The sequence below is a fragment of the Platichthys flesus genome, chromosome 12 (genome assembly GCF_949316205.1).
Source record: "Platichthys flesus chromosome 12, fPlaFle2.1, whole genome shotgun sequence".
Lineage (NCBI taxonomy): Eukaryota > Metazoa > Chordata > Actinopteri > Pleuronectiformes > Pleuronectidae > Platichthys > Platichthys flesus.
In genome coordinates, this window is record NC_084956.1 from 20,161,877 (window position 1) to 20,171,342 (window position 9,466).

Genomic DNA, 9,466 nt, shown 5'->3' on the forward strand with positions numbered 1-9,466 from the left:
ATCCAAACATCCAGCCCACCTCCTCTCCACAAGAGCCTATACCTGATATCCAGATTACACACTTGCATACACATGCACTCAGGAAGGGTGGAGGTATTAGGTCTGCTTTCCTGTAGTTTACTGTGTAAACAACACAGGTAAACAAGCAGGAAAAGGCCCACACATCACTGATAGTTGTGGTCTCTCTCTCTATATTACCCACTAACTCGCCCACTGAGCCTTAAAAATATCCTTTTGATAACTAAATATTTCTCTTTTTTTCACGGGGAGATAATGGAATGGTTCCTGAAATTTAAACCTGTCAATATAGGTGCATGGAAACATGGTGGACGTGTGTGTGTGTGTGTGTGACACACACACACACATAACAGTGCCAACTTATGTTCAGACCATTTGAGGTCACTTGAAGAAATATTCAACACACATACATAATAAATTCAAAATTCGTATTGCCTCTGTGTGTGTGTGTGTGTGTGTGTGTGTGTGTGTCTGTGTGTGTGTGTGTCTGTGTCTGTGTTTTTTAACACCATCCATGCATGTGTGCTCTCTATCACAAACATAACCATCTTTGTTCCTGCCCTATCTGGAGAGGGCCAAAGATAAACAAGCATTCTTTTAGGGGAGATGAAAGAGAGCCGGAGTGATTGTGAGGGAGGAGGAGAAGGTAGGGAGGGGCGATGATAAGATCTAACCCTAATTATGTGGGTGAGATAGAGCTGCATGTTGGAAGGGGGAGGGTTCGGGCCCCTCCTACTGATACCAAAAACTGATTTCAGATAGCAGGATGACACAGTAGTTCATTGGAATATGTGAACCAAGTTTTAAATTGAATTTAATTGTTATCAAATTGGAGTATTGATGCCAGTCATGTCCATACAGTATATATATATATGAGCAAACATCAGTGGAATAAGAACTTCTGAAAATGACAAACATTTTTGAGAAAAATGTATTTAATGTTTGATATGACTTTTTTGTTTGGTCCTATCCTGTTAACCGATGTGGAGGAGATGGGATCTAAGACCTATACTACAACCAGCCAGCAGGAGGCAATCAAGACACTTGGGCTTCACTTTTTGGGAGCCATCATGTCGTCCATCTTTATACACATGGTGAAGACTAGAAGCAATGGGAAACTTTCTCTGAGATTTAAAATTGTATCTCTTAGATATACACAAAGAAAGACCATTGTCGGCCTCTCAAGTTTATAACAAGTTGTATTTGGTCAAAGGTAGGAGAATAATGTTTCCTTCCCCTCTTTGCTAAGCTAAGCAAATCATCTCCAGCATTATATTTATCATAAAGACAAAAATCAATCAATATTCTTATCGATCAGTCTTGGCAAGTAAGCAAATATCTGTATCTTGAGTTTCAATGAGTTTAACATTCAGTGTCTTATCACTTTCAAACTAGTTCTGAATTGTAAGATGTCACATTTATAGATAATTCATTATCGTGGCAATCTCACTTTCAAAAAAAATCCATACTGGGATTTGGCATCCCTTTGATAATTTGTTCAATGGGAGATTACATACTATCAGCTATTTAAAGATTTGAACTGACTGAATCCTTGTCTGCACTGAATGTTCCTGCAGGATCATATGCAACGCAGCTGGTCAGCAGGTGATGCAACTCCCTTGGTGGAAACTTGGCAAGAAAGAGTCAAAGTGTTGATAGACGAAAAGTTCAAACTACATTGCATAAACAATTGATTTAACGGCCGAAAAAAGCTCAAACACAGGATTATTTATCTATACTTTTCAGATGTTTTTTTCATCTGAGATCTAAATGCTAATTATTCAGAAATGTTCATGGAATCTTTAGATATAATTGTTGATTATAATTAGTACATGGTTTACACTACACTACAGTTAAATGTGAGATTGTAAATATTAAAAAATTATGCAGCTTTTGTTTCCGAAGCTCAGAGGTCAAAAGGTCATTGAGGGGATCTTACTAGGTAAAAGAAAAAGAAACAGTGTCATGCTGGACAAGAGTGCAAATGAGTCAAATAGATTTTTTCATGACCTTGTGACCCAAAAGATGTCATATACACAGTCTACAGCACACTGTACATGGTGCATTTTAAAGTGATTTTTTTCTTTCTTCTTCCATTATTTTTTCTGCTTATCCGAGATACGGATGTGGAGGCAGCTAGCTGCACAGGGTGTTAAGACATCCCTCTCCGCACTATCCAGCTCCTCTTGGGGGATCCCAAAATGTTCCCGGACCAGTTGGGATATGTAGTCCCTCTCCAGCTGGGCATGCTGATGGATGGAGTCCACAAGGCATCCTGATAAGATGTCTAAAACACTTCAACTGGCCCCTGTCTACTCAGAGCTCCCTCCCATAAACTGTATATAAAAATGGACGTAGACTTGAGGTCTGCAAAGTGAAGCCCTTGCCGAAGTGCCTAAAACCTTATTTTCTCAAATGACCAACTTCTTGTGGATTTCATGGTCTCAATGCTAGTTGGAATTCTTCTTTTGTAAAAAAACTTCAATTTACAATTGAAAAAGCACTCATCGGGCATGGATACCGTGTGATTTACAGCTTGTGCTGTCCAATAGGTGCAGGTCGGGCTAGTAGATGGGCGCTGAGTTCCCTAGAGCGTTGAGTTCCCTCCCCCCACTCCTCAAAATATGGTTACTTCTGGTTTCAAATAAAAAATTCCAAATATCAGAAATGCCAAACTCTTGATCCATGTCTGTCACCGTCTTACAAGATGATGTTGTGTTTCGCATATTCACCAATGCCTGGGACAAACATCTGGCTCTTGAAGCTTGCTGCAAAGCTTCAGTTTTTGTGCTTGGCAGGTGATGTAAAGATAGTCTTTTACCTTAAAACAGCTGCTAACTGCTGATGAAAGCTGCAGGAGTGAACCAAAACAGTCAGGTTCATTAATCCAGAACAAAGAGCTGAAAGATGCTTAAATGATCTGTAAAGCTGGAGGTACTTCAGCAGTGGGCAAAAGCTCTCTGTGGGTTAACAATGGGCCGTAACTCAGACAATATACAAATCTTTTAATCTTAAACTAATGTGGTGATTTGTCAGAAGCAGTGGATGGATCAGCTCGGTGCCCATCAGTACCAGTCACATCTTGATGTGTAACACTTGATTCTGGAAAGGAAAAAAGTGGTACGGGTAATGATACCATGCCACAACCCAAAGCCTCATAAATCACACAAGGACCAATCCCTTAAAGGGGACATATTATGAAAATTCCACTTTTGTAGTGCTTCTACACATTAGTTTGGGTATCTGGCATGTCTACCGTCCCAAAAACTCTGGAAAAAAATCATTCCCGCGATTTGTTGTGGTTCCTCTATTTCAGAAACTATGTGCTAAAGTGCGTCCAATGGAATTTCCCCCGAAATAGACGTCATAGTCGAAAAATGCCCATTTAGTACATTCCCCCATAGCTCTATGCACTCCCCCACTACCAGTCGACCCACCCCTAGATGGACCCTCCCACTTTATAGAAGATCGGTCAACCAGTGACCGCCATTTCATTCTTATAAGCCTTGGAAACACTTGGATTAGCTAACTAGCAGCATGAATCGGTGGTCGACTGCAAACATGTCTTCATGTGACTCCAGCTTCAGAAGACACAAGATTGAGATGGATTGAGTTCATATATGATGGCAACGTTCCTGCCACCACTTTGAATCAGACTGTTTTATCAACCTGGGCCAATATAACGCTGGATTCTCTAAAAGGTTGTTATTGAAAGAGGGGTCGGTGCTATCTTTCCATGGCAATACTGAAGACGAGGGAAATGTAAGTATTTTTTTTTTTTATAATTCTGGTATTTGCTTCTTTTAGACATTTTGTGTGGAGGCTAGTGCCGTTAGCATGTTGTGCCGTGTGTGTGAGGCTAGTATGTAGTGGTGGGGGATAGGGAGAGACTTTACAGGAGTTTTCATTAATGAGGACGGCTGGCGAGTCCAGGGTGAACGGTGATCACATGGCAGGTTCGTGAGTGTTGTGGTCTCCACGCTCTCCCCCCCCCCCCCTCCGCTCGAGGGGCCGTAGCACCTACTACGAGCCCCTTAGCAGCTACTACGAACCCCGGTAGCAGCTGCTAAGAGCTCCGGTTGTAGCTGCTGGAGCTTGAAGTTAGCTACGGAAGTCTGTAGTAGCTGCTACAAGTGTCGGCCGTAGCGAACTTCCAGCCCAGTGCTGCCGTGGGAAAAAAATCAGCGGCACAGTACTAACGGGAGGACACGCGAGCGGGGGGGGGGACAGCGTGGACTCACGATAAAACAGACACAGTATCCATGAAGTAAAAATACCTCAAGGATCATTTAAAACAGCACCTTTTTACTCTGTCTAAAACAGACCTCCTCAGATCAAGCTGTTTTGAGGGCCCCGCCCCCCTCTCACCCCGCCCCCATATTACCCCTTATGTGCGGGAATAGAACGATTATTCATTACCAGCGCTAGTTTGGGGAAATGTGTCCTTGTATCCTTGTATGCATGACAGTAGTACAAACATAAATAACATTGCTGCTTTTGGTGTTCAGGCAAGCACATCTCAATCAATCAATCAATCAAATTTTATTTGTATAGCCCATATTCACAAATTACAATTCATCTCATAGGGCTTTAACAGGGTGTGACATCCTCTGTCCTTAACCCTCAGCAAGAGTAAGGAAAAACTACAAAAAACCCTTTTAACAGGGTAAAAATATGTAGAAACCTCAGAGAGAGCCACATGTGAGGGATCCCTCTCCCAGGACGGACAGAAGTGCAATAGATGCCACGTGCAGGAGAACATCAGCAATAATCAAAGTCTCTAGCAGCATTGATGAAGCACAGTCCATGCTCAGCAACCATCTAGACCACGATCCACCATCCAGACCAGACGCCACTTCAGTCCTCAGTCACCGTCCACCGCCGCCCACCAGGAGGACCCATCACAAGCCACCACTGCGGTCCTGGTCCACCGCCCGTGCCCAATGCCAACGCGACACAGGGTCCGCCACCAGCACCACGATCAGCCCACATGACTCAGAATCCGCCACACTGGATCCAACACCGCGACCCCCGGTGCGCGATCCACAAACCGTAATCCATGGTGCGGCCACAGAGGCCCTGGATCTGCGGGTGATAAAGCAAAGGGATTCCGGGGAAGGGGGATAGGGATGGAGAAGAGGAAGGAGAAGCTGGAAAGAGAAGCTCCGTGTGTCATGTGTCATAAAATAGAACAAGTAACGTTCTGGCGCACTAATTAGCTCTAACTATAAGCTTTATCAAAAAGAAAGGTTTTGAGCCTACTTTTAAACGAACAGATGGTGACTGCCTCCCGAACTGAAAGTGGTAGATTATTCCACAGCCGAGGGGCTTGATGGCTAAAAGCTCTGGCTCCTACTCTACTTTTAGAGAATTTAGGGACGACAAGTAGGCTTGAATTCTGGGAGCGGAGTGCTCTAGTGGGTTTATAAGGTATTAACAGCTCTTTAAGGTATAAAGGCGCTATATTATTAAGGGCCTTGAAGGTGAGGAGGAGAATTTTAAATTCTATTCTAGATTTAACTGGAAGCCAGTGTAGCGATGCTAATATTGGAGAAATGTGCTCTCTTCTCTTTGTTCTCGTCAGGACACGTGCTGCAGCATTTTGGACAAGCTGTAGAGTCTTTAACGACTTCCTGCTGGAGCCTGATAATAATGAATTACAATAGTCCAGTCTCGATGTAACAAAGGCGTGGACTAGTTTTTCTGCATCTTTTTGTGAAAGGACATGTCTAATTTTTGAAATATTACGCAAGTGGAAAAAAGCGGTCCTAGAAATTTGTTTTAAGTGACTATTAAAGGATAAATCAGGATCGAAGATCACTCCCAAGTTCCTGACTGTTTCATTGGAAGCAAGGGCAATGTCGTCTAGCGCAGCTATATCATTAGATAATGCATCTCTAAGGTGTTTGGGGCCAAGTATTATAACCTCTGTTTTGTCTGAGTTTAATAAGAGAAAATTGCGGGTCATCCAGGTTTTTATGTCCTTGAGACATGTTCGAAGTTTAGTTAATTGATTACTTTGTTCAGGTTTTATTGACAAATATAACTGGGTGTCATCCGCATAGCAGTGGAAATTTACCGAGTGTGTCCTGATAATGTTTCCTAGTGGAAGCATATATAATGAGAATAAAATTGGGCCGAGCACAGAGCCCTGTGGAACACCATGATTAACTTTGGTGCGCACAGATGACTCATCATTAATTTGCACAAATTGGGAGCGATCAGAAAAATACGATTTAAACCAGTTAAGGGCGGTTCCATTAATGTTAATTAACTGTTTTAGTCTTTGTAATAAAATTTGATGGTCAATTGTGTCGAATGCTGCACTGAGATCTAACAGAACGAGGACAGACACAAGTCCCTGATCTGAGGCTATTAAAAGGTCATTAGTGACTTTTGCCAAGGCTGTCTCTGTACTGTGATTGGCTCTAAACCCTGATTGAAAGTCTTCATATATATTATTTTCCTGGAGAAACTCACACAGCTGATTGGCTACCACTTTTTCTAAGATTTTAGAAATGAAGGAGAGGTTAGATATTGGTCTGTAATTGGCTAAAACCTCTGGGTCTAGGGTGGGTTTTTTGAGTAGGGGTTTGATGACAGCTATTTTAAAAGACTGTGGTACATAACCTGATGATAATGACAGATTGATAATGTTAAGTAACGAACTATCAATTAGGGGCAGAATGTCTTTAAGTAAGTTGGTAGGAATGGGATCTAAGATACAGGTTGTTGGTTTAGAACCTGAGATTAATTTGGTAAACTGATCACGGGTGATCAGAGAGAAGCTGTCTAAGTAATGGGTAGGATTCTCAGCCGTTTCTGAGATCTCTGTTGTTGGGAGGGTATTAGTGCCAATTGAGGGCAGGAGATGGTTGATTTTATTTCTAATAGTTTGAATTTTATCATTAAAAAAGGTCATAAAGATATTGCTATTTAGGGATGGAGGAATACTGGGTTCGGTGGAGGTGTGACTCTCTGTCAGCCTGGCTACAGTGCAGAAGAGAAACCTGGGGTTATTTTTATTCTCTTCTATTAGTTTTGAATAGTAGGCGGCTCTTACTTTGTTCACGGTGATAGGCTACATCACGTAGCATGCCAGACGGACCCACCAAAGATGCGCACACATGGAACGCAGCCTTCTATGAAAACACTGCGACCTCACTACAAAAGTACAGGTTGGTTTACCCTCAGTTACTTCGTCATGTCATTGATTGTGTCTCTGTGTTAAAGTTGTAACAGCATCTCATTTGTTGTGACTTCATGGATACTGTGTCTGTTTTATCATAGGCACACAGAAAACTGTGCTGCACTGGGACCTCAGCTGTAAGAGACCTCGCTTGGAAGAGGGAGAGGACAAGATGTGACGTGAGTGACTCAATATGTAATCTAAACATTTCAATAATCACAGATTACCATCCTACACTTTTTTAGCTGTTGCAGCCTTTTGGTGAAATCTTTGTCGTTCTAATAGAATGGAATCTTCCAACCCTGTTCATAAGACACCCACATATATTGTCTATGAAAACTGCCTCCTGGAGCTGTTTGAGGTGTGTCCTGTGTGTCGGCTGGGGACAGATGTAATATATAAGAAGGGCGAGTGCACTACAAAGCCAGTGAAAGCAGATGCAATCTTCCATGATTCTTACAGGCTCTATTTAAAAGCCAAACAATGTACAAACAGTATGTGAAACATAAATAACATATCAATTAACTGCTGTCTTTAAATGGTCTTCACCATTTAAAGACCATTTATTTATCGTCTTCACGATAAATAGAATAATATAATTATAACAAGAAAATAATAAATACAAAAAAGTGCAAAATGTCCAACTTTTTCCCCAATTTGTATTACAGATTACATGGATAACCTGATCCCTAACCTCTCATCTTTCACCAGGTTTTTCAGGACCCGGCCCCATATGTGAATGAGGTGCTGAAGATCTCAAAACCTGAGGATCTCTCTGCCTAGTATGAGAAACCTGACAAGCAGGAAGTTATAGCCAGCTATGTGTCGAAATTCAATCAAGGGCAGGTCGAAACCCTGTATAACTTCCCTGAGCATCAGGGAACACTCTGCGTATCTGGAGCACCGAGCAGGAGGGCAGGACCATCCCGATTCTCCGGCCCAGAGGGCCTCAACACCAGCTCACAAAGCTTCTGTACGCCAAATACCTGTAACGGCTGAGCAAAGTTCACATTGTATTTAGAGAATAAAAGGTGACACACAAATATAAAGTGTTCCTTTGTTTACAGTATAGCTACTGATGGCACAAATTTTATTTTTGTAATGAATTTATTTATTATACTTGGTATTTTTTGTATTTATTACCTCTGTCCCAGCCAGTACATTTAATAACTATGTTTAAAAAGCTCTGTGGCAATCTTTCTAGCAATCTTTCTGACAATAAATGTTTATAGAAACAGTTGTGTGCTTTTAATGTTTGATATGTAACATGTCAACAATTGACACGTGTAAGATGAGCAGTTAGCAAAGTAATACAGAGGGAAGAGTATTTATGTATTTTATTCCTCAGTCATAATTTTATTGCAGAAATGACTGATTTCTCATGCATAAAAAAAAACAAACTTACTGCTCTATTCCTTTTAGACATAAAGGCCCATAATCTGCCCTATAGATGTTGAATGCATTCTGTAGTGAGAACACATTCAAACACATGTCCTACACCTCCATGAGGGGGGGAGGGGTGAGAAGGGGGGGGGGGGGGGTGAGAGGGGTGAAAGGGGATGGGGTAAGATGGGGGCGGGGTGAGAGGGGGGCGGGGCCCTCAAAACAGCTTGATCTGAGGAGGACAGTTTTAGACAGAGTAAAAAGGTGCTTTTTTAAATGATCCTTGAGGTATTTTTACCAAAAAATGTTACAGAGATTTCATTAAGACCCCAAGGAACCATATCAACTGTGGTGAAATGGGCATAATATGTCCCCTTTAATGTAAAACACTTCAAGGCTCACTGTAAAAAAGGAGATATCAGAGGGAGGGTGGGCTGATGGTTGGATGGTGTGTGTGTGTGTGTGTGTGTGTCCATTCCCTAATAATTGTACAAAAGGGTCCATGGGCTAGAGAGCTGAGAAGCTAACCCTCAAAATCTTGCAGAATCTTTCTCAAAGTCTCTCTCTGTCTCTCTCGAACTTGTTTTCTCGTTCTTTCCATCGTTTTCTCTCTCTAACTCTCGTTCTCTCTCTTTCTCTCCCTGGGGATTTAACGTGGATCACTGTGCCCCATTGCAGCCAATCACAGCTGTCCTGGAATCTTTTGTGCCAAACCCGAGTGTGTTTTTTGAGTTATGTGTATTCAGTGGACCGCAACGTCTAAACACATGTATGCACGCAAGCTCTCAATCACAAACACAATGGTTTTAACTCTTAATGGTTATGACATTTTTAGTGTTCATGTAGTTAGATAGTTACCATGCCACCTTTTAAATT

General features: G+C 41.9%; 1 long non-coding RNA gene across 1 annotated transcript; it reads left to right on the plus strand.

The window, feature by feature from the left end:
• The first annotated feature begins 7,098 nt into the window (after positions 1-7,098).
• LOC133965877 (uncharacterized) lies at positions 7,099-8,286 on the plus strand. The gene is made up of 3 exons (XR_009923898.1): positions 7,099-7,196; positions 7,309-7,386; positions 7,919-8,286. It is a non-coding gene; the product is annotated as an uncharacterized LOC133965877 (long non-coding RNA).
• Positions 8,287-9,466: the final 1,180 nt, after the last annotated feature.